This window comes from Moschus berezovskii, chromosome 15 (genome assembly GCF_049115385.1).
Source record: "Moschus berezovskii isolate FMDL1 chromosome 15, NW_MosBer_1.0, whole genome shotgun sequence".
NCBI lineage: Eukaryota > Metazoa > Chordata > Mammalia > Artiodactyla > Moschidae > Moschus > Moschus berezovskii.
The window spans coordinates 68,930,200-68,956,715 of NC_142474.1; the positions used below are offsets into that span (position 1 = coordinate 68,930,200).

The 26,516-nt window shown below is 43.1% G+C and overlaps 1 protein-coding gene and 1 non-coding gene across 2 annotated transcripts in view; both read left to right on the top strand.

The window, feature by feature from the left end:
• USP6NL (USP6 N-terminal like) overlaps window positions 1-26,516 on the top strand; it is a 217,159-nt gene that overhangs the window by 19,436 nt on the left and 171,207 nt on the right. The window lies entirely within an intron of this gene.
• TRNAK-CUU (transfer RNA lysine (anticodon CUU)) lies at window positions 2,386-2,458 on the top strand. Its single transcript has one exon. It is a non-coding gene; the product is annotated as a tRNA-Lys (tRNA).

Genomic DNA, 26,516 nt, shown 5'->3' on the forward strand with positions numbered 1-26,516 from the left:
CCAAACTCCCTCCTCTTGTCCCTTTCTTCCTTTTTAACTCTGCTCGGTCTGTACAAAGCAGCAGCACCACCCTACTTGGAACAATGTGCCCGTGAGGTTGTCCCTGTGCCTGGGAACTTCAGCTCAGTCTTGGTCAAGAAAGAGGGACGTGCTTTCTTTACTGGGAATTTGGAAGGGCTCACGTGAGAAAGCACTAGTCAATAGATAGGTTGAGTTGGCTTCTTATGGTAAGAAAGATGTTATTGACTCAGGAGGAGACGAAAATGGTCAAAGATATTGATGGGCAACAACTTAGAGACTAATTGGCATTGGGGTCTGATGTCATAACTAGTCACTCGAGAGCCAGCAGGCACAGGATCAGGGAGTAAATGTTGGTAGGTATGGGTGGAGGGATCGAGGAAATGGTGTCTTGAATTTTCTTCATTTTCAGGGCAGAGGTCGGAAACCATCCTTGCAGCCTCCAGTGCAGCTGCGGTAAGTGGGAACAGCCTCCGGTGCAACTGTGGTAAACAGGAAGAGCTGGCCACGTTTAAAGTTGAGGAGTAGATCCATTGGTGCTAATATGAACCAGAAGCTGAGAAGCCGAGAAAGAGAGAGAGGAGCAGGATGGAAAAGTGCTCCTCTTGCAAAAATATCTCAGAAATTATATTAATCGTAACAAAATCCAATCAACTTACATTTCATGAACTTGATCCACGTGGCTCTAAAACATTAATATAGAAAAAGAGAGAAAGACCATTTTGAAGCTCTGAGATGGTTAGGATATTTTGAGGTTGGATTGGAAAGAAAGCAGAAAAGTCAAGGTGTGGTTTGCCATGTTCCATTGGCAGGTGATAGTGCTGCTGTGAACTCTCGATCCTGAGACTCAAGCCCATCCCAAAGGTCCTCATCCACCTGCCATGCTCTCTAAAGAGCCCAAGTGGTGTTGCTCATGCCCCAGAGTTTGACAGAGTTCACAGTGACAGTTCTTTTATTCGTAGTCTCCTGTGAGCCTGGAGAAGGCAACGGCAACCCACTCCAGTACTCTCGCCTGGAGAATCCCATGGACGGAGGAGCCTGGTAGGCTGCAGTCCATGGGGTCGCTAAAAGTCGGACACGACTGAGCAACTTCACTTTCACTTTTCCTTTCATGCATTGGAGAAGGAAATGGCAACCCACTCCAGTGTTCTTGCCTGGAGAGTCCCAGGGACGGGGAGCCTGGTGGGCTGCTGTCTATGGGGTGGCACAGAGTCGGACACGACTGAAGCGACTTAGCAGCAGCAGCAGCTTGTGAGCCCAGGACCCACGTGTGCATCCCCAGAAGTGGGCAGGAGCAGGGATGCTCCCCACTGCCACACAGTGTTCTGAATCCCTTCACTCCCTTAAAGAGGGAGCGGGCAGGTATTAGTACTACTGACGGTGGGAGTCAGCTGGGTGGTGGGGGGACAGAGCCATGAATAAAATAATCATGGTCCTGCCTGTGAGCTGAGTGTGCCTCCGCCTCCCTTCCACAATTTACATGTTGAAATCTTGACCTTCAGGGTGATGGTGTGGCCTCTGGGAGGTGATTAGGTCACGGATTAGTGTCTTTATAGCGACCCCAGAGAACTCCCTTACCCCTTCCACCTTGTGAGGACACAGCAAGCAGACAGCTGTCTATAAATAAGAAAGTGAGTCCTTTTTTCTTTTTTCCAGTTGCTACTCTTTTATTTTTTTTATTGGAGGCTAATTATTTTACAATATTATGTTGGTTGGTTTTGCCATACATTGACATGAATCTGCCCTGGGTGTACATGAGTTCTCATTCCTGAATCCCCCCACCCACCTCCCTCCTCCCATTATCCTCCCTCTGGGTCATCCCCGTGCACTAGCCCTGAGCATCCTATATCATGCGTCAAACCTGGACTGGTAATTCATTTCACATATGATAATATACATGTTTCAATGCCATTCTCCCAAATCATCCCACCCTTGCCCTCTCCCACAGAAGAAAGTGAGTCCTTACTTACCACTGCCTTAAAATTTTTTTAAGTAATTTAAGTAAACATACTCTTTAACCACTCACTTATTGATGGACACTTAGATTACTTCTATACCTTGGCAATTGTAAATAATGTTGCTATGAACATTGGGTACATGTCTTTTTAAATTTTTTTTTTCAGATATATACCCAGGAGTAAAATTGCTGGGTCATATGGTAGTTCTAGGGCTTTTCTGGTGGCTCCGCTGGTAAAGAATCTACCTGCAAAGCGGGAGACGTGGGTTCGATCCCTGGGTTGGGAAGATCCCCTGGAGGAAGGAAAGGCTACCCACTCTAGTATTCTGGCCTGGAGAATTCCATGGGCTGTATAGTCCATAGGGTTGTAAAGAGTTGGACACAACTGAGCGAATTTCACTTTAGCAGCTGCCTGGCTAGTTCAGTCAGTAGAGCATGAGACTCTTAATCTCAGGGTCATGGGTTCAAGCCCCATTTTGGACTTCTCTGGTGGCTCAGATAGTAAAGAATCTGCCTGAAGTGCAGGTGACCCAAGTTTGATCCCTGGGCCCGGAAGACCCCCTGGAAGAAGAAATGGCAACCCACTCCAGTATTCTTGCCTGAAGAATTCCATGGACAGAGGAGCCTTGTGGGCTACAGTCCATGGGGTCGCAAAGAGTCAGACATGACTGTGTGACTAACACTACTACATATGGTAGTTCTATTTTTAGCTTTTAAAGAAGTCTTACTGTTTTCCACAGTGGCTGCTCCAATTTACATTTCCATCAAAAGTGTATGAGAGTTCCCTTTACTCTCCAATATTTGTTATTTGTGTCCTTTTTGATAATAGCCATTCTGACAGATATGGACTAACATCTCATATCTCATGGTGGTTTTGATTTGCATTTCCCTGATGATTAGCCATGTTGAGCATCTTTTCATGTGTCTGTTGGCTATCTGCATTTCCTCTTTAGGAAAATGTCTATTCAGTTCTGCCCACTAAAAATTTTTTTTTCTTCCCATTTTTAAATTGAATTGTTTGGGGTTTTTTTTATGTTGATTTATATGAACTGCTTATATATGTTTGATGAAAGTGAAAATTGAAAGTATAGTCGCTCAGTTGTGTCTAACTCTTTGCGACCCCATGGACTGTAGCCTACCAGGCTCCTATGTTTGATATTGAATCACTTATCATTTGCAAATATTTTCTCCCATTCAGTAGGTTGTCTTTTTGTTTTGTTAGTGGTTTCCTTTGCTGGGCAAGAGTTTTTAAGTTTAATTGGGTCCCATTTGCTTATTTTTGCTTTTATTTTCTAAAGTTTAAGAGATAGATCTTAAAAGATACTGCTGTGATTTGAGTCAAAGAGTGTTCTGTCTGTGTTTTCTTCTAGGAGTTTTATAGTATCCAGTCTTACATTGTAGGTCTTTAATCCATTTTGAGTTTATTTTTGTGTATGGTATAGACAGTGTTCTAATTTCATTCCTTTACATGCAGCTGTCCAGTTTTCCCAGCAACACTTATTGAAGAGACTCTTTTTTGCATTGTGTATTCTTGCCTCCTTTGTCATAGATTAGTTGACCACAAATGCATGGATTTATTTCTGGGCTCTCTAGTCTCCTCCACAGATCCACGTGTCTGTTTTGTGCCAGTATCATACTATTTTGATTACTGTGACTTTTGATACTACTTAAGTCAGGGAGTTTGTGCATTTGCAGATGTCTTGACCTTGGATTTCCCAGCCTCTAGAACTGTGAGAAGTAACTACCTGTTGTTTATAGGATCCCAGTTTATGGTGTTCTGTTATAGGAGCTGGTGTGGACTAACACAGGTGTGCTCATGCGGTTTGGAGTGTGTGGCAGCAACAGGCATTAAACACATCTTTCGCTATAATTGCAGGAAGGGTTATAAAGATGCTAAAGGGAAGGTGTACTCAAAGACTGAAGGGGAGAGTATGCTTTATGGGCCCCTCCCGGAACTGGAAGATTGCTCTTTCCTGTTCAGAGCCAGACTTTGTTTCTGATCAGCTCCCAGGTGCCTGGGTCTTTCTTCCTTTTCAATGAGTTCCCAGTCCTCTTGCAAGTAAAATTCTTTCAGGCCACCCCAACATTTCCCCAAATCTGCCCAGATATATCCCACCACAGGACAAGGTTACAATCTGAACTCAAGCGGAGGTCCCTATTGTGTGACAGGAATTTTAAAAGTTTTCTGTTTCTTTTATTTTTTAATTATGTTTTAAAAAATACATAACATGAAAGTTGTCATCTTAACCATTTTTATATACCTGGTTCAGTAGCATTCCCTGGGCTGCCATGGTGACTCAGCTGGTAAAGAATCTACCTGCAGTTTGGGGGACTTGGGTTCAATTCCTGGGTTGGGAAGATCCACTGGATAAGGGAAAGGTAACCCAGTCTAGTATTCTGGCCTGGAGAATTCCATGGGATGGCAAAGAGTTGAACATGACTGAGCAACTTTCACTTTCATTAGCATTAAGTACCGGAGAAGGCAATGCAAGCCACTCCAGTACTCTTGCCTAGAAAATCCCATGGATGGAGGAGCCTGGTAGGCTGCAGTCCGTGGGGTTGCTAAGGGTCGGACACGACTGAGCGACTTCACTTGCACTTTTCGCTTTCACACATTGGAGAAGGAAATGGCAGCCCACTCCAGTGTTCTTGCCTGGAGAATCCCAGGGATGGGGGAGCCTGGTGGGCTTCCATCTATGGGGTCACACAGAGTCGGACACGACTGAAGTGACTTAGCAGCAGCAGCAGCAGCATTAAGTACATTCATATTGTTGTACAACCATCACAACTATTTATCTCCAGAATTTTTCCATCTTTTCAAGTGAAAACTCTGTGCTCATTAAGTAAAACTCCATATTCCTCATCCCCCAGCCCCTGGTAACACCATTCTACTGTCTATCTCTATGCATTTGACTATTCTAAGAACCTTACATGGTAAAATCATATGTATTTATCTTTCTGTGTCTGGCTTATTTCACTTGCCATAGTTTTTTCAGGGTTCATCTATGTTGTAGCATGTGTCAGAAGTGTGTGTATGCGTGTGTGTTTAACCCATCATGCCAAGGTTTTATTGTTCTTTGTAGCCTCTATTGCAGGCAGCAAGTCTCACTTCAGTCTTATTTGACATACAAATTCAGAAGACTCATGGTAGGAAGGCTTTCTGGTGATGACAAAGCCCACAGAATAAACCCTCCACTCTCAGGCACCTGCAACAGGTATGTTTCTTTACATGTCAGTTTCCACAGAGAATTGAGGTACTTTCAGGCATTGCTGGCAAGAGTTCAAAGCAGCTTAACAGCTAAGGAGGAGGACTTTGTAACATTTAACAAACATCAGTGGGTCTCACTAAACTGAAATGAAGGTGTCAGAAGGTCTGCATTCCCTTTGATCCAGCAATTCAGCTTAGACTAATTTATTCTGAAGAAACAACCTCCCAGATGCAAAATGCCAAATAAAAAACGTTATTGACTGTGGATTTTTTTTTATAATAGCAAAACCCTGAAAGCACAACCAAAGTCCTTGTCCATAAGAGACTGGTTGAATCCATCATGGAGCAGTCATGCTATGGAGTATTATGCAGCTATAAAAAAGAATGACTGAATCTGTATGAACTGATGTGTAAGGATTTATAAGCTATAGCATTAAATGAAAAAGCAATGTGGAAAAGAATATATAAAGCATGTTACCATTTATGTAAAAAAAAAAAAAGTTTGCGGGGAGATGAATATGTGTGTGTTTGCTTGTTTCCACCAGAATCATAGGACAGGTAAACCAGAAACAAATGAGGATGATTACCTACAGAGCATAGGTGTGAATGAAGTGGAAGGAATACAGATGAGAGCAATAGTTTTCACTTCTGTGAGGTTATAAGTATTTAAAAAATTAAATTAAATCTGAGAGGAGTTTTAAAAAACCCTTGAAGCTAAATGTGAACATAAATAAAAGGATCTATGTGGTTAGCAAACTGATGGTGTAACAACACAGATAAGAACTCCATGTAACTTTTGAACCCTGTGTTCTGATTTGTGCTCCTGCTCAGTCGCTCAGTCGTGTCTGGCTCTTTATGACCCCATGGGCTGTCCACGGAATTCCCCAGGCAAGAATGCCGGAGTGGGTTGCCATTTCCTTCTCCAGGGGATCTTCCGGACCCAGAAATCAAACACGTGTCTCCTGCATTGGCAGGTGGTTCTTTATCACAGAGCCACCAGGGAAGCCCCACGCTCTGACTAGTGGAATATATTCTGAGGGGATAAGACCTGCAAGAAGTTGATGAATTAGGCTAGTAACTGAGAGTAATATTGGGGTCATCATGTGAACCCCTCTTGTTCATGTTGTAGGATACAGAAATGAGTCAATGTGTTAACTGTGTGGGGGTGACCGAAGGCTCTCTTTGTAGTGGGGGGGAAGTAACACAGAATGGAGGTAAATATGGAGTGGTAATGTGATCCTGTATGAGAAATGGAGGTATCAGTAGACACTCATGGTGTTCCAGTTCGATCCGCTGTTAAAGACAAAGGGGAACATCAGTTAAAGCTGTGAAAACATACCTCATTCAGCAGCCAGTGGCCATGGGGAAAGGAACTGAGATCGTTTTCTCTCTTTCTTTCTGGCTGCGCTGGATCTTCCTTGTTGCACACGTGCTTTCTCTGGTTGCGGCGAGTGGGGGCTACTCTTTCACTGCAGTGCTTGGCGTTCCGTTGTGATGGCTTCTCTTATTGTGGAGCGCAGGCTCTAGGGCAGCAGGCTTCAGCCGTTGTGGCACACGGGCCTAGTTGCCCTGCTGCATGTGGAATCTTCCCAGACCAGGGATCGAACCTGTGTCCCCTGTATTGGCAGGCGGATTCTGAACCACTGGACCACCAAGGAAGTCCAATGTCTTTGTTTGCAGAAGACAGTAAGACTTAAGGGTGAAATGCCCGAATGTCTGCAGCTTATTTTCAAATGAAAGAGAGAGAAAAAGGGAAAGGGGAAGAGGAAGGGGGAGGGAGAAGAGGGAGCTGGAGAAGGAGGGGTGAGGAGAGAGGGAGAGGGCAAATGTGGCAAAATGTTAACGACTGTTTGAGTCTGCAGACAAGTATACAGCTATTCTTTTTTCTTTTATTTTTTTGCATGATAATAGTGTAATAGTGTTAGTCGCTCAGTCATGTCTCTTTGCAACCCCGTAGACTGTTGCCCACCAGGCTCCTCTGTCCATGGAATTCTCCAGGCAAGAATACTGAAGTGGGTTGCCATTTCCTCCTCCAGGGGATCTTTCTGATCCAGGGATTGAACTCAGGTCTCTTGCATTGCAGGCAGATTCTTCACTATCTGAGCCACCAGGGAAGCCCATATAGAAGGAAGGGAAGCCACATGATAGGAGATTTATTAGAACAAATTCCATGATAAATCATATAAAATAGCCATATTTTGAAAGACATCCATGAAGACTACCTGAGGACAAACTCACAGAGGTGCCTCCAAGAAACCAGACAAATAAGTTACCAATCCCAAAGTAAAGGCTGGAGGAGAAAGGGGCACAAATTTGTGAATAAAAAAATTGTACAGTGATCATCATGGGGGATGGGGGGCAGGGGGATGGAGGTGATGTGGATGGACAGCCACTGCTTGTTTCTGAGGGACAGCTGTGTGGGGCATGGTCGGGGGGCAAGCACCTCCTCTGTGTGGACACAGCAGACTCGAGGGCAGGGCTGGGCATATACAGCTATTCTTGTACTATTCTTTCACTTTGTTGTAGGAGAGATACTTTTAAAATAAGAACTTGGGAGAAACAGTCTTCCTAGCAGAAGTCACCTATCAATGAGAAACAGGGTAACACATCAAGGTCAAGAAAGCCTCTCTCGGTGGATTGGCAGGACCCCGGAAGCAGCAGACATGCCCCCTGGCACTTCAGCATCATTCAGATTGTCTTCCAATCTGTGTGCCCTGCACAGTCAGTCGCGGTGAGCAGAGCAGTGCTGACAGCAGACAGGGATGTGAGATGGCCCTTTCCCCACTGTGGGCTAACAAGATGAGCCGAGGCCAGATTGGTAGACCAGCTGGCCAAGGGCAGAGGTTCCTTCTGTGCAGTCAGAAAGGAGGAAGTCAGGTGCCAGTTCAAGCTTGGACAACTTATTTGGGTCTTATTTGAAAACTGGGGGAAATATAGTCTCTTTATTTATGCAAAAGAGATCAAATAAGACCTTGTACAAGGCAAAACAGTCTTCACAGATTTTTCTTATTATTTTGTTTTGCAGATTATCTCATTTCATTTCACAGATTTTTATTTCTGGAAATATGGTAGCTTTTTTCATATCTGGGTTGTTACAGATGCCCTTGCTCTTTGTAGTTCTATTACAGTTTCTAATACAGAATTTATGATCTTTCTATTTCACATGATTCCATCATAAAAGAAAAAAAAGAAGCACTATATCTAAAAGGGTCTTTGCCATGTTGTTGAATCCTGCTAACTCTTTAGGAGTCAGAAGTAGAGGTCTTCTTTTCTGACTGGGCTTCACTGAGAACTGATTGCATATTTCAAACTTGTTTCTCTTTCACCATCGGTATGCTTTCAGGGCCTGGTGCAGTAGGACACTTTCAAACTAAGACATGCTTTCTGGGTGAATCAGCCTAATGTATAGTAAGAAATATTCCTGGAAGCCATTCCTACACTAGGAGGGCTGATAGCAACCATACACCTAAGTGATTGTGAACCACATGGGATCCCACCAAACCCAATAAGATGTATCCCTAAGTCAACTAACTTCCCCTTAGCTGGAATCCAAAATGCCATAGCTTTCCAATATATCTGTGCAAGGGGAAGGAGGCTGGAGAGGAACCCAAGAAGAAAGACAAGGACCTTAATTAATTCCAGTTAAAATATCTTACTTTAAAGAGAGAGAAGGGGAGAGGTGGTCAGGGAGAATTTCTTAGTGTTACATTTAACAGGAGGTAGAGAGGTCCATCAGGCAGTAAGAAATGTGGGTCTGAAGAGAGTGAATGGTAATACAGAGGTTAAGGATGTCATTTCACAATCATAGCTGCACGAGTGGATGAATTCCCCAAATGAAAGAAAAGAGAACTGAGGACAGAATATTGGACAATGCCTAAATTTCATTGTGAGGTATAGGGGAAGAGATGGCTATAAAATCTTAGTCTAAGACACTGATTACAGACAGGATATGAAGAATGAAGACAGCTTGGTTTGGGTTTTTATCATTTATAACAGAAAGACTTTTGATAATACATACATTGAAATATTTAAGATGAGCTATAAACCTATATTTATAGCTCTTCTACAATTATAAAATCAAAACATATTAAGTACAAGCAGAACTACAAAACTCAAAAAATAGAAATTGACATTCTGTATGACAGATGGTATTGTTTTGCTGAAATAAAATTGCTGCTATTGGCGTTAATAGTAGAAAATCTATTTATATGGTTTAGATTTCTCTTGTTTTGTTATTTTGATTTTGAGCATACTTCCCACCATTTGGGTAATTGTCATGATATCTCTGGTGATATCCTTCCTTGACAGAGTTTGTTTTATATCCCCTATCCATTACTGAGAAGAGACCATCTAATGCTGCATCTCAAATATGATGGCAAAAGTATCAGATAACAACATTTATTCATTGAGTGTTCACTATACCCACTAATGGCTTCCCAGGTGGCTCACTGGGTAAAGAATCCTCCTATAATGCAGGAGGTGAAGGAAATGTGGGTTCAACACCTGGATCAGGAAGATTCCCTGTAGGAGGGCATGGCAACCCACTCCAGTATTCTTGCCTGGAGAATCCCATGCACACAGAGGTGCTTACAGGGCTACAGTCCATAGAGTCACAAAGAGTTGGACACGACTTAGCAACTGAACAACAACTGTCAAAAAAATGTTTGTGTCAACCTTTCCACATCAAAGCCCTTATGGGAGTCAGTGTACAAGGAGTATGGGTGTGGAAGTCAGATGATTTAGAATTTAGTGATGCTCTCATTCCAATCCCAAAGAAAGGCAATGCCAAAGAACGCTCAAACTACCGCACAATTGCACTCATCTCACATGCTAGTAAAGTCATGCTCAAAATTCTCCAAGCCAGGCTTCAGCAGTATGTGAACCGTGAACTCCCAGATGTTCAAGCAGGTTTTAGAAAAGGCAGAGGCACCAGAGATCAAATTGCCAACATCCGCTGGATCATGGAGAAAGCAAGAGAGTTTCAGAAAAACATCTATTTCTGCTTCATTGACTATGCCAAAGCCTTTGACTGTGTCGATCACAATAAACTGTGGAACATTCTGAAAGAGATGGGAATCCCAGACCACCTGACCTGCCTCTTGAGAAACCTGTATGCACGTCAGGAAGCAACAGTTAGAACTGGATATGGAACAACAGACTGGTTCCAAATAGGAAAAGGAGTACGTCAAGGCTGTATATTGTCACCTTGCTTATTTAACTTATATGCAGAGTACATCATGAGGAACGCTGGGCTGGAAGAAGCACAAGCTGGAATCAAGATTGCTGGGAGAAATATCAATAACCTCAGATGTGCAGATGACACTACCCTTATGGCAGAAAGTGAAGAGGAACTCAAAAGCCTCTTGATGAAAGTGAAAGAGGAGAGTGAAAAGGTTGGCTTGAAGCTCAACATTCAGAAAACAAAGATCATGGCATCTGGTCCCATCACTTCATGGGAAATAGATGGAAAAACAGTGGAAACAGTGTCAGACTTTATTTTTGGGGGCTCCAAAATCACTGCAGATGCTGATTGCAGCCATGAAATTAAAAGACACTTGCTCCTTGGAAGGAAAGTTATGACCAACCTTGATAGTATATTAAAAACCAGAGACATTACTTTGCCAACCAAGGTCCATCTAGTCAAGGCGATGGTTTTTCCCGTGGTCATGTATGGATGTGAGAGTTGGACTGTGAAGAAAGCTGATCGCCGAAGAATTGATGCTTTTGAACTGTGGTGTTGGAGAAGACTCTTGAGAGTCCCTTATACTGCAAGGAGATCCAACCAGTCCATTCTAGAGGAGATCAATCCTGGATGTTCATTGGAGGGACTGATGCTGAAGCTGAAGCTGCAATACTTTGGCCACCTCATGCGATGGGTTGACTCACTGGAAAAGACTCTGATGCTGGGAAAGGTTGGGGGCGGGAGGAGAAGGGGACGACGGAGAATGAGATGGCTGGATGGCATCACCGACTCTGTGGACATGAGTTTGAGTGTACTCCGGGAGTTGGTGATGGACAGGGAGGCCTGGCGTGCTGTGATTCATGGGGTCGCGGAGAGTCGGACACGACTGAGCGACTGAACTGACTGACTGACTGACTCACTAGCTTTAACATTGGGAATTTGTTCAATCACTTGTTTTTCTCATCTGTAGAGAAGTGTTATGATGATTAAATGAAGTTATGTAGCTAAAATGCCTCAAGCTGCCTGACACATAGTTGGTGTTCGGTAATAGTGGCTATTATCAGTTTTAGGGCTAGGATAAATGTGGAACTCAAAATGCTGGTAAACTAGGTAAGCAAGGCTCAGAGGTCTGGGCGGTCTGGACCAATCAAACTAAGGGCAGGCGTTGGCACTTAGGATGATTCAGAGTCTGTATCCAGGTTGTTGCTTGTTCTAAATTTTTGCAATGTGATGTCCTGCTGGGTTTGTGTCTAGATAGTGCACCTGCCCCACAGCTGTTCAAAAACCCAGAGTCACTTACTCATCACATCTTTTTGTAAATTTCATTATCAATTTGGGGGAAAGGCTTTGGTACACAATCCATTCCTGGGGGGTAAAGTGATTATTTCCTTCATCTTTGAGGATGATAATCCTTTTGGGTCTCTCTGGACTTTCTTCTTTTAGTCTTTCTTAAAGAACTAATTTCTGTTCTTTTGTTGTTATTGTTGTTGTTGCCATTGTTAGTCTGAAGAGTTCAGTCCTAAGCATGCAGGAGCAGAGATTAAGTTCACGCAGACCTGATTTCATCCCGGGTCTGTCACTTCACTGTTGCTTGATCTTTCTGAGCATGAGTTTCCCCTGCTGGCAAATAAGGAACAACAAAGCTCACCTCCTGAATTGTTAGGAGGATCAAAGGAGAAATAGCTGTGAAACCTGGACTCTTCAGCACTGTTCACATCTTCCTAAGTTCTCCCACCCCACTTAAAGAGCTCTTTGCAAGATCAGCAGTTCTTTGACATACAAAAAAAGCAGTTTTAATTCCTGTTTGGAAAAACGATAGCACCAAGCTGAGTTTTAACCACACTTGAAAAAATTGGAGAGGGGTTTTAAATTGGAAGCTTACTTTATTCAGGATGAAGAAATACTGAAATCAAGGGGGAAAAAAATCTACTGCTAACTTAAATACATAATTATTACCATAATTTGTTTCTTTTTTTAAAACTGAGGAGTACAACTAAAACACAAATGATTTCCAAAGATTGTCTGCAAATGCATTTAGCATGAGGCGGTACAGTGCAGGGGCCCTGCCACTGATGAGCTCTAGAGTCTCAGCACGTCCCCCCTTCCTCTCTCCTCAGTTTCCCACCATAAAATGGGTTGGTTGTGCTTAACTGGGAAGAGGAGCGGAGCTTGGGTATGTGTGCGATGTTTCTGCTCTCACAGGGGTGATAGGTATATGGTAACCAGATTCCCAGTTAGCCCCCACAGACCCCTAGCTCTCTAGGCACCTCCTCCCCAATATCGCAGCAAGATCGATCTGTGTGACCATCTTCAAAAGTGAGGGCCATTCATCTATTGATAGATACTTGGGTTGCTTCCATGTCCTGGCTATTGTAAATAGGGCTGCAGTGAGCATTGGGGTGCATGTGCCTTTTTGAATTATGGTTTCCTCAGGGTAAATGTCCAGGAGAGGGTTGCTGCCTCATAAGGTAGCTCTATTTTTAGTTCTTTAAGGAACCTCCATACTGTTCTCCATAGTGGTTGTATCAATTGAGGGTTGGTGGGAGGGGGGTGCAAGAGGGAGGAGAGATATATATACACATAACTGATTCACTTTGTTGTCCAGTAGAAATTAGTACAACATTGTAAAGCAATTGTACTCCAATTAAAAAAAAAAAAGTGAGGGCCAGTCATCCTGAGATAAGGTTAGGAAAGTACCACGGCCTCTGTCTTGGGTTTCCTCTCTCCTTCCTCCCCCTCCCTTTCTATCTTTCTGTCTCTCTCTCCACTTGATCTGTGGAAACCCTACTGTGAGCAGCTCTGGGAAGAGGTTCATATGACGAGGGGCTGAAGCCTCCTGCAAACTGGCCATGTGCGTGAACTTGGAAGCTGGCCCTCCAGTTCAGTCAGCTCACACCTTGACTGCAGGCTCATGAGAGACCCTGAGCCTGGAGCACCCAGCCAAGCTGTTCCCAGGTTCCTGAGCTACAGAATCTGTGTGATAACATCAATAAGTGGATATTTGTTTTAGGATGCTAAGTTCGCAGTGATTGGTTTTTCAGCAATTGGAAACTAATATAGGATGCTGATCATGATCTAGTCACTAAGTCGTATCCGACCCTTGCAACCCCATGGTCTGTAGCCTGCCAGGCTCATCTGTCCATGGGATTCTCCAGGCAAGAATACTGGAGTCGGTTGCCATTTCCTTCTCCAATATAGGATGCTGCTGGTTTTTAATTAACAGAGCCAAGAATATGAAGTGTCCTGTGGTCTGTGGGACAGTCCTGCTCCCCAAATTTCTGTTTTGGAATCTAATCCACAAAGGTGATGGTATTTGAAGGTGGGGTCTTTGGGAGATGATTAGATCACGAGAGTGGAGCCTACATCAGTGAGGTTAATGCTGTTAAAAAGGGACCTCAGACAGCTGTCTATGAACCAGGAAGTGGTCCCTCACCAGACACTGAATCTGCCAGTGTCTTGATCTTGGGCTTTCAGCCTCCATAGCTGTAAGATGTAATTGTTTATTGTTTAAGTTGCACAGTCTATGGTATTTTTGTTAAAGCAACACGAATGGACTGACACACCCCTAGTGTGGAGACCAGGCCTCTCCCAACACTGGCACGACCTCTCTCAGCTTGAAATATGTATGATTATCCTTGGCGAGTATCCAGTAGCCCAGTGATTCTTTTTTTTAATCTATTTTAAGAAATCCTGGCAGATGTGGACAAAATTATGTGCAAGGATATCTCTTGTCCCTTTGTTTGCAAAACTCACTGAAAATAACCTAAATGTCCACCAACAGAGGATTGTAAGTTGTAGTACATCTGAAATATTATGCAGCTCCTGACAAAAATGAAGTCAGTCTATCTGTAATGGCATAAAATGAGCTCAAATGCCAAAGAATGCTCAAACTACCACACAATTGCACTCATCTCATATGCTAGTAAAGTAATGCTCAAAATTCTCCAAGCCAGCCTTCAACAGTATGTGAACCGTGAACTTCCAGATGTTCAAGCTGGATTTAGAAAAGGCAGAGGAACCAGAGGTCAAACTGCCAACATCTGCTGGATTATCAAAAAAGCAAGAGAGTTCCAGAAAAGTATCTACTTCTGCTTTATTGACTATGCCAAAGCCTTTTACTATGTTGATCACAACAAACTGTGGAAAATTCTGAAAGGGATGGGAATACCAGACCACCTGACCTGCCTCCTGAGAAATCTGTATGCAGGTCAGGAAGCAACAGTTAGAACTGGACATGGAACGATAGACTGGTTCTAAATTGGGAAAGGAGTACGTCAAGGCTGTATATTGTCACCCTGCTTATTTAACTTACATGCAGAGTACATCATGAGAAACGCTGGGCTGGATGAAGCACAAGCTGGAATCAAGATTGCTGGGAGAAATATCAGTAACCTCAGATATGCAGATGACACCACCCTTATAGCAGAAAGCAAAGAAGAACTAAAGAGGCTCTTGATGGAAGTGAAAGAGGAGAGTGAAAAAGCTGGCTTAAAGCTCAACATTCAGAAAACTAAGATTATGGCATCTGGTCCCATCACTTCATGGCAAATAGATGGGGAAACAGTGGAAACAGTGACAGACTTTATTTCTGGGGGCTCCAAAATCACTTTAGATGGTGACGGCAGCCATGAAATTAAAAGATGCTTACTCCTTGGAAGAAAAGTTATGACCAACCTAGACAGCATATTAAAAAGCAGAGATATTACTTTGCCAACAAAGGTCTGTCTAGTCAAAGATACAGTTTTTCCAGTATCATGTATGGCTGTGAGAGTTGGACTGTGAAGAAAGCTGAGCACTGAAGAATTGACGCTTTTGAACTGTGGTGTTGGAGAAGACTCTTAAGAGTCCCTTGGACTGCAAGGAGATCCAACCAGTCCATCCTAAAGGAAAACAGTCCTGAATTTTCATTGGAAGGGCTGATGTTGAAGCTGAAACTCCAATACTTTGGCCACCTGATGCGAAGAACTGACTCGTTTGAAAAGACCCTGATACTGGGAAAGATTGAGGGCAGGAGGAGAAGGGGACAGCAGAGGATGAGATGATTGGATGGCATCACTTACTCAATGGACATGAGTTTAAGTAAAATCCAGGAGTTTGCAATGGACAGGGAGGCCCGGTGTGCTGCAGTTCATAGGGTTGCAACGAGTTGGATGTGACTGAGCGACTGAACTGAACTGAAAGTGAATTATTAAATGAAAAATTTAAATCACAGAGCATTATAGATGGTATACCATTTAGGTTTTTAAAAACAATAGGTGGTGTGTGTGTGCTGCTTCTGCTGCTGCTAAGTCACTTCAGTCGTGTCCGACTGTGTAACCCATAGACGGCAGCCCACCAGGCTCCCCCGTCCCTGGGATTCTCCAGGCAAGAACACTGGAGTGGGTTGCCATTTCCTTCTCCAATGCATGAAAGTGAAAGTGAAGTCACTCAGTCGTGTCTGACTGTGTGTGCACATGTATGCAAATACACATAGTAGATAACATATGTATGATCCCTCACACCCGTAACAGTAAATTGCTCTGCGGGAAGGAGCTGTGTTAAGTAGAACTTTGTCTTTCATTCTCCAAACCACTGTTCTGTTTGAATTTTTTACAAAAAAGCATTGTTTTGTCATTATAAAATGTTTTAAGTCATTATATTTAGTGACATTGGTAATATCCTGTGTACTTTGGGTGCCACTGAGGTTGGCAGGGCAACAGAATTGAGGACATTGGTTTGGAGCATATTTTGCCCTTTGGCCACAGCCCCCTGAGCCCTGTGAATTCCAGGGTCCCTAAAGGACCCATTACTAGCTGGTCTGGAAGCATTAGAAGCAGCTCCACATCCAGAGATGGAACTGGGAACACTTGCACTCAGAATGTCCTGGAGACCCTCCGTTTCTTCTTGGCTCCTTTAAAATTGAAGCTGTGTTTCCACCAACATTTCCAATTTAAAAGTGGAGTCAAAGATTTCAGAAGTATGAAGTAAGAAGTATGACTTTTCATGGGTTGGACTGGAGTGCATCTACTCTGCTCACAGCTAGCCTCGCCCTGCTCATTGGCTGGCTGCATTCTTACCTCAGCAGGTCCTTGACAGATAAAACATACGGTGATAGGGGAGACCTCACTCATTATCAACCAACGGAAGCTTGGTGTTATATATCCAAAGTCCAAAAACGTACAAACGGTGAGATGAGAATGAGAGTAATAAATATGACGAAGGAAACGCAAAGTTAGATTTATGTGTGAAGATAAAACAATAAGGGCTAGGGCTTCCCTCACAGCTCAGTCGATGAAGAATCTGCCTGTGATGCAGGAGACCTGGGTTCAATTCTTGGGTTGGGAAGATCCCCTGGAGAAGGAAATGGCAACCCACTCCAGTATTCTTGCCCAGAGAGTCCCCTTGGGCAGAGGAGCCTGGCACGCTATAGTCCATGGGGTCGCAAGAGTTGGACATGACTTAGCAGTAAACCACCACCACAATAAAACAATAAAGATAAATAGTACAGACATCTCAGATAACGATAAATAAGATCCAAAGATGAGAGGGAAACAACTATAGAAAAAAAAGAAGTACATTTTCGAAGACCTGGTTGATCACTGCTTGACCATCGTCTCAGAATAATATGAAATCATGTTTTCTAGATTGAACAAAAATTCAAAGAACTCCCCTGAGGCCCTTTGGTTTGTTACAAACAACACTTGTTCAAGATGTGTGGAGCTGAAGATGTTGTTTTTCCCCACAGTCCACAAACCCCTTACTCGGGACAGGAAACGTACATTCAGTGAATGACGGTGTCGAAAACACAATGAAAGAATGGGAAAACCTTACTTTTTTCCTTTGTATGGAATTAAACTGTTGGAAGGAAGCAAAGGAAATGACACATATCACCTCTGTTCTGGCTAAACAACCATTTAATCATTGATAGTTGTTAATCAAACTGTTTAGGGTCTTAGAGACTATGGGCTAACTTACTTATTTTCCAGCCAACCAATTTTAATTTTTTTTGTATTTCCATGAGGAAACAAGATATGGTGCCTTTATGTAAATTATAAATCTGTACTACTTTAAAAATGAAAACTAGTGGAAGATTATCCTTTGTATCATCTACTTGAGTAGTTGTTTGGTTACTTGTGCTGATTTTTAATATCTTGTAACTTCTCTCCAACTAAGTCAATGTAGAGAATAAATCTTTTCTTTCCTTTGTTTTTCTGAATATATGGGGTTGGCCAAAAAGTCTTTTGGGTTTTCTGTACAATGTTAGAGAAAAACGCAAACGAACTTTTTGTTCAACCCAACACTTGACTTTTCACTTTACCGCTCAGTCTTAGTTTCCTGATCTGTGCAGGGTATTTACTGTATGGGTCACAGGTGTGCTTTACTTACTTTATACTATACACACATGTCTATAGATGAAAGCACTTTGTAAACAGTAAAGTAATAGAAAAATACTAAGTACTTTGTTTCCTGTTCAGTTTATGGAATTGAATACTTATTCATAATTCTAGGATAGGATATGTCTAGAGCCAGACATCCTGGAATGTGAAGTCAAGTGGGCCTTGTGAACAAAGCTAGTGGAGGTGATGGAATTCCAGGTGAGCTATTTCAAATCCTGAAAGATGATGCTGTGAAAATGCTGCACTCAATATGCCAGCAAATTTGGAAAACTCAGCAGTGGCCACAGGACTGGAAAAGGTCTGTTTTCATTCCAATCCCCAAAAATGCAATGCCAAAGAATGCTTAAACTACCGCACAATTGCACTCATCTCACATGCTAGTAAAGTAATGTTCAAAATTCTCCAAGCCAGCCTTCAACAGTATGTGAACCGTGAACCTCCAGATGTTCAAGCTGGATTTAGAATAGGCAGAGGAACCAGATGTCAAATTGCCAACATTCGTTGGATCATTGAAAAAGCAAGGGAGGTCCAGAAAAATGTCTACTTCTGCTTTATTGACTATGCCAAAGCCTTTTACTATGTGGATCACAGCAAACTGTGGAAAATTCTGAAAGGGATGGCAATACCAGACCACCTGACCTGCCTCCTGAGAAGTCTGTGTGCGTGTCAAGAAGCAACAGTTAGAACTGTACATGGAACAGTAGACTGGTTCCAAATTGGGAAAGGAGTACGTTAAGGCTGTATATTGTCACCCTGCTTATTTAACTTATATGCAGAGTACATGAAGAAATGCTGGGCTGGATGAAGCACAAGCTGGAATCAAGATTGTCAGATATTGGAGAAATATCAGTAACCTCAGATATGCAGATGACACCACCCTTATGGCAGAAAGTGAAGAAGAACTAAAGAGCTTCTTGATGAAAATGAAAGAGGAGAGTGAAAAAGGTGGCTTAAAGCTCAACAGTCAGAAAACTAAGATCATGGCATCTGGTCCCATCACTTCATGGCAAATAGATGGGGAAACAATGGAAACAGTGGCAGACTTTATTTTCTTGGGCTCCAAAATCACTGCAGATGGTGACTGCAGCCATGAAATTAAAGATGCTTACTCCTTGGAAGAAAAGCTGTGAACAACCTAGACAGCATATTAAAAAGCAGAGACATTACTTTGCCAGCAATGGTCTGTCTAGTCAAAGCTATGGTTTTTCCAGTAGTCATGTATGGATGAGAGAGTTGGACTATAAAGAAAGTTGAGCGCTGAAGAATTGATGCTTTTGAACTGTGGTGTTGGAGAAGACTCTTGAGTCCTTTAGACTGCAAGGAGATCCAACCAGTCCATCCTAAAGGAAATCAGTCCTGAATATTCATTGGAAGGACTGATGTTGATGCTGAAACTCCAATACTTTGGCCACTTGATGCGAAGAACTGACTCTTTTGAAAAGACCCTGATGCTGGGAAAGATTGAAGGCAGGAGGAAAAGGGGATGACAGAGGATGAGATGGTTGAATGGCATCACTGACTTGATGGGATTGAATTTGAGTAAGCTTCAGGAGTTGGTGATGGATAGAGAAGCCTGGCATGCTGCAGTCCATGGGGATCACAAAGAGTCGGTCACGACTGAGCAACTGAACTGAACTGAACTGATACATATAAGAAAGCTAATCAAACCTAAGTGAAAAGTGAAGATATTGAAGAGCCAATTGAATACATGGGTTTTAGACAAAGGATAGGAGTCTGAGCTGAGAAGAGGCATTTGGCAGTTTTCAGCCTCTCTATAGCAGCTGAAGCCAAAGATGTGGCTGAGGTCACATAAGGAGAGTATGCAGTGTTAGAAGAGATGAAGATATGGCTTGAGGCTGAACCCAAACTAATGCTAGTGGCTTATGGCAGAGGTTTTTGTGACATTTTAGTTGCTCCGTCATGTCTGATTCTTCGCAACCACGTGGACAGTAGCCCTCTAGGCTCCTCTGTTCATGGAATTCTCCAGGGAAGAATACTGGAATGGGTAGCCAGTCCCTTCTCCAGGGGATCTTCCCAACCCAGGAACCAAACCTGGGTCTCCTGCATTGCAGGCAGATTCTTTGCCGTATGAGTCACTAGGGAAGCCCATATCTTTTTTTTCGTCAGAAGTCTTTAAACTGGGATAAATTCCTCCTAGTGAAGACTTTCTAAGAGATGCAAGAGTATGGATGTTTTAAGGGGATTCCATTTATAGATCCCCAGCTTCCATTCCTAAATCTGTGATGATGGTGGTGGTGGTGGGGGGGAGTTGGTGAGTTGGGGAGAGGGTCTCCTTTCTTATTTTTTACAATTGCCTTTCTTCCACTTTCCAAAAGAAAGGCACAGTCTTTACCGCACCATGTTACATTACCCTGGAGGGTGAAAAACCTCAGGGGTGTCAAACAAAGAGGCAGTTGGAAATACTGTTGGCACTATTTCTGAGGAAATCTACTGACTAAGTAACAAACCCTCTGCCAGAAAAGTGGCTTCCAACCCTGTGCGTTAGCAGAATTGAAGTCGTCAACCTTACTGAGTAGTTAGCTGTTAAGCCATCACAGGTGATTTGTGATTATAGATCACTTTGCAATTTGGGGTACAATGAAAAAAGAGTTCAAAGATTTGAGAGACATTGCTATTAAAAAAAAAAAACAGCTTTTCTTTTCCCGTCCATTTATTTATGTGAAAAAGGTTTCTCAAAGCTTCCATCTATAAAAGTGAAAAATAGGAATGGAATTAATGCTGGACCCTGTCTCATTCCGGTGACAAGTCATATTTACTGACAGATGACTATACTGGGGGAGCAGGGCACTGAAATATATATCTCTGGTCGCATAAATTGAGAGATGCCTTTCTGTCGTAGTCTGTTCAGGCTGCTATAACAAAATACAACGGACTGGGTGCTTTGTTAACAACAACTTTATTTCTCACAGTATTGGTGGATGGGAAGTCTAAGATCGAGGTGTCAGCAGATTCTGGTCTGCTAAGAGCATAGTTTCTGGTCCATAAATGGCACTTACTATGTCCTTACAGGGTGGAAGGGTCAAGAGAGCTCTCTGGGGTATATTTTATAAGGGCATTATCCCCATCATTAGGGTTCCATCCTCATGATATAGTCACGTCCCAAAGACCCCACCTTTTTTTTTTTTAATATTGTACCCTGAAAGAAATCAACCCTGAATATTCACGGGAAGGACTGATGCTGAATCTGAACCTCCAGTATCAGTGGCCACCTGATGAGAAGAGCTGACTCACTGGAAAATCCCTGGGAAAGATTGAAGGCTAAAGGAGACAAGGACAACAGAGGTTGAGATGGTTAGATAGCATTACCGATTCGATGAACATGAATTTGAGCAAACTCCAAAAGATAGTGAAGGACAGGGAAGCCTAACGTGTTGCAGTCCATGAGGTCTCAGAGAATCGGACATGACTTAGTGACCGAGCATCAGCATACCCATAAATTCATTGCTGAGGTCTCTTTTGTTTTGATTTTTTTTAATTAATTAATTTATTTATTTTGGCTGCACTGGTCTTCACTGCTGCCTGAGGGCTTTCTCTAGTTGCGGTGCCCGGCCTTCTCATTGTGGTGGCTTCTCTTGTTGTGTTGCATGGTCCCTAGAGCACAGGCTTGGTAGCTGTGGGGCATGGGCTTGGTTGCCCTCAGGCATGTGGGATCTTCCCACAGCAGCGACTGAACCCGTGTCCCCTACACTGGCAGGCGGATTCTTAATCACTGGACCACTAGGAAAGTCCAAGGCCCCATCATGGGCATCATGATTTCAAAATCTGGATTGGCAGAGATAACAACATTCAGACCATAGCAACTGGCAGGAATAGTCACAGAGAGCAGATTAGTGGCTGCCTAGGGTTAGGGGCCTCTTGCCTGGAGAATCCCATGGGCGGAGGAGCCTGGTGGGCTGCAGTCCATGGGGTCGCTAAGAGTCGGACACGACTGGGTGACTTCACTTTCACTTTTCACTTTCATGCATTGGAGAAGGAAATGGCAACCCACTCCAGTGTTCTTGCCTGGAGAATCCCAGGGACGGCGGAGCCTGGTGGGCTGCCGTCTATGGGGTCGCACAGAGTTGGACACGACTGAAGCGACTTAGCAGCAGCAGCAGCAGCAGGGTTAGGGGCAAGAGTTGACGATTGTCTGCAAAGAGGCAAGAGGGAAATTTTGGAGTTAAGAAAATGTTTTAGATTTTGATTTTGATTGTGGTGTTGGTTACATAATCGAACATAATAGTCTAAACTCATCAAAATGTACACTTAAAATGGATGAATCATTTTTGGATGAAAATTATACTTCAGTGAAATTGTGGGAAAAGTTTACTTTTCGATTAAATATCTATCAAATTTATAATATTTTATTGTTTTGACCAATTACGTACCAATAATAATTGTAATGACTACTCAGCACAGAAGTCTTTTTTCTTTTTTGCCATTTTGGTTCTATGTGTTTTATGTTCATTCTGCTGCTGCTGCTAAGTCACTTCAGTCGTGTCCGACTCTGTGCGACCCCATAGACAGCAGCCCACCAAGGCTCCCGCATCCCTGGGATTCTCCAGGCAAGAATACTGGAGTGGGTTGCCATTTCCTTCTCCAATGTGTGAAAGTGAAGTCACTCAGTCGTTTCCGACTCTTATCGACCCCGTGGACTGCAGCCCACCAGGCTCCTTTGTCCATGGGATTCTCCAGGCAAGAGTACTGGACTGGAGTGCCATTGCCTTCTCCGATATAGATCTTAGTAAAAAAATAATTACACAAATTGTACTGTAAACCAATATAACTGTGCTTTTCCATATTTCATCAAAGAACAACATACATACAAAAAAGTATACATTTCATAAAGTATTCACAGTCGTACAATGAACCTGGACATAAATAGTGAAATAGTCCAAAGTATTCTTCAATGAATATTAACTATTAAAAGATCAAAACACCTAATCTTCTATATAATTTATGATAGTAAATGCTACATAAGGCTAACAAACCCATTGAAATTGAACTGAACCTTCAGAATAGTTTGTCTTATAATTGTATCTGTTAAATTTATTAATATTATTCTTGGAAATCACTGCAACAAAGTCAATGAAATCACAAGAGAAATGTTTAACACTTAGAGGTGTGTGGCTATGGGAAACACAGCAAATTTTAATTTATACTTTTTTTGCCAGAGAAGTAAGAAAGTGATCAGTAAAAGGCTGTACAGTGTATTAAGGAAAAATTCTTTGGGAGAGGAAATGTGATAGCAAAGGGGGGAGAAACATATAAAATGCCATCTGTTAAAAAAGAGATTGTTCAAATATTTAAAAATATGATGATAGTGGGTTGTAATAAATCACCATATTTTGTAGATTTCATTCGATTTATTAAGAAACATGATTATAACAGCTTCATTTGAAAACACTTGTATTTATGCTATATTAGAAAACTCATTCTTGCAGCTATTTAGAGTTGTTGTCATTGTTTAGTAGCTAAGCGAAGTGAAGTGAAAGTCACACAGTAGTGTCCAACTCTTGGGACCCCATGGACTACAGCCCACCAGGCTCCTCTGTCCGTGGGATTCTCCAGGCAAGAATTCTGAAGTGGGTTGCCATTTCTTCTCCAGGGGATCTTCCTGACCCAGGGATCGAACCAGCATCTCCCACATTGCAGGCAATTTCTTTACCACTGAGTCACCAGGGAAGACCATTTAGACTTAAGAATACATTTTTTAAAATGTCAACTTCAAAAGGTACAGAGAGAGTGTATAATCTTTCAAAGTACTTTTAGGAGAAAGAAAGGAAAAAAGAAGCATTGGTTTAGGGGTAGGTGGAACAAAGACTGAAGCGGCTTAGCAGCCGCAGCAGCAGCAACAGAGGACGAAGAAAGAGTCGTCAGGAGAAAGAAGGAAAACTCAGGAAGCTTGTCCGCAGAATTCAAAGGAGGAGAGGCTTTGGAGGAGGGGAGGTTGTTCTGGGCCTCAGAGAGCGAGCAAGGCAAGTTCTAAGAGCTAATCTACTGAGAGTATAGGTCAGTTGAGAGAGTCTACCTTTCCCCTGCTAAAGGGGCATTTGAGTTTGGAGATCAAGGATATCCTTGTCCCCTCAGGGGCTCAAAAGGAGTTGGCTTGTTTTAGAGCAGAGCAAGGGCTCCAAGGAGGCTGCAAAATTGAGAGCAGACCTGTTAGCGAGAAGATGGTGTCCTGGGGGATGGAGAAATGAACTGAGGCCCGTGGACTCGAGAGCAGTGGGGCCCAAGGTCTCCCCGCTTAGGACCAGTGGGCACACGACAGGTGCAGTGTGCACCTAGGGGAAAGCCAGTTTATCTAGTCTAGACAGCACCCCCATGCCCAGCCTAGAACAGAAGCGGGGGGGGGGGGGGGTGGCATTCATCCCTGATGAAAGCATATGGGGTGGACAAAAAGCAGATCACTCCAGACTCTAGGGAACCAAAGACCTCACCCTCAGTGTTGCGTGCTATCTAAAACTCTCTGGAATCTTGCTGACCCAGGTCCCAGAAAGAGAACCTCAATAATGGCAGAAACTGGATTTCCTCCCTATCTAGTGGGAAAGGGAGCTTAGATTAATTTTTCGAAAGGGAAACATAAATAGAACATTTCTTAAAGTCTGCCTGTTGTTACATATTCAAAGCTGCTCCGTAAGGAACGAAAAGCATTTGGTTGTATCTGACAGCTAGGAGGTCATAGGTGCAGTTTCAGCAGTTTGGGGGTGAGATCTAGATTTTATGGAATGAGGAATGAGTGGGAGGTGGGGAAGCAGAGGAAACACATGCAGATGGCTATTCCTAGAAACTTGGCTGTGAACAGAAGGCGACATGAAGGATGCAAGCTTGAGAATGCAGAGCAGAGGGTTCTCCCGTGAGGCCCCCACAGCAGTGTTGGAACCTCATTCTTGCTGTTTCTCCCATCCTGCTTCCTTGGGCATCTTTTTGTTGTTTCCTTGGTATTTATAGAGAAATGTATAGCAATAATAAAGATACTTAACAACAAGGTCCTACTGTATAGCACAGGGAATTATATTCACTATCCTGTGGTATGCCATACTGGAAAAGAATATGAGAAAGAATGTTCAGTTCAGTTGCTCAGTCCTGTCTGGCTCTTTGGGACCCCATGGACTGCAGCACGCCAGGCTTCCCTGTCCATCACCAACTCCCGGAGCTTGCTCAAACTCATGTCCATCGAGACAGTGATGCCATCCAACCATCTCATCTTCTGTCATCCACTTCTCTTCCCACCTTTAATCTTTCCTAGCATCATGATCTTTTCCAGTGAGTTGGTTCTTCACATCAGGTGGCCAAAGTATTGGAGTTTCAGCTTCAGCATCAGTCCTTCCAATGAATATTCAGGACTGATCTCCTTTAGGATTGACATATAAAGAATGTATACATATGTACAACTGAATCACTTTTCTGTACAGAAGAAATTAACACAGTGTTTGTAAATCAAATATACTTAAATAATTTTTTAAAAAATCTAAAGAAAATAGGGATATGCCAAATTCAACAATAACAGCAATAATAACAAAGTTATTTATTGTTAAGTGAACTGCTTCAAAATGAACTGACAAGTCTCAGTGGCTTAACACAGTAAGGTTTTCTTTCTCATGAAGATAAAACCCTCTTGGGTTTTCCTGCTGGGACCCAAGCTTATTCCATCCATATCATCTTCCACATTTGCTTCCAAAGTTGCTCTGGAAAAGGAAAAGAGCATAGAGAACTGCCTCTGGGAGGGTTCAGTGGGCCATGACTGGAGGGGATGAACACCTCTTCTGCACACTTTGAGCAGAGCTCAGTCACGTGACCACAGGTAATCGCAAAGGGGCTGGAATGAGTCTATAAGGAGATGAGGCTGATGAATGTGAACATCTCTCCACTACGTTACTTACACACTGACCACTATGACCCGCTTAGCCTATGTCTTAGCCTCTCGGGACTCTCAGGATCTTGACTAGGGTGCTGTTCAGATCCCTGTCCTAATATTTCCAGCCTGATGCATTCAAGTCTCAGAGTTTATCATACAGACAGTAAGGGAAGAAGTTAAATCACAAAGTTCCTACATTCTGGGCTTGAGAAGTACCAGAGGGGAAGGTCTAGGGGACTGGGCAGCAGGATCAAACACCCCGCCCACGAAATGTGGCATTTCACTTTCTCCTGGGGTTCTCTACTGTGATGAGTGCTGTCTCCACCTTGGTACAGATACTTTCTCCGTGAGCATCCTACCCCCCATGTAAAAAATTAAAACAAAACCCGTCTTCACACAGTGGAGACAAAAGTGGGATTTCAAAGAGACTTTACTACATTCTACTGCCACCTAAGTGAAGAGCTGACTTTGGAAAAGACCTTTATGCTGGGAAAGATTGGATTTCCCAGGTGGCACTAGTGGTAAAGAGCCTGCCTGCCAATGCAGGAGATAAAAGAGATAAGGGTCGATCCCTGGGTTGGGAGATCCCCTGGAGGAGGGTATGGCAACCCACTCCAGTATTCTTGCCTGGACAATCCCATGGACAGAGGAGCCTGGCAGGTTATGGTACACGGAGTCTCAAAGAATCAGACATGACTGAATTGACTTAGCGCACACGTACCCTGGGAAAGATTGAGGGCGAAAGGAGAACGGAGACTCAGAGAATGAGATGGTTAGATAGCATCACCGACTCAGTGAACGTGAATTTGAGCAAACTCCAGGAGACAGAGGAAGACAGAGGAACCTTCTGCAGTCCCTGGGGTTGCAAAGAGTCGGACACAACTGAGTGACTGAGCAATAGCAACAAGGGATGA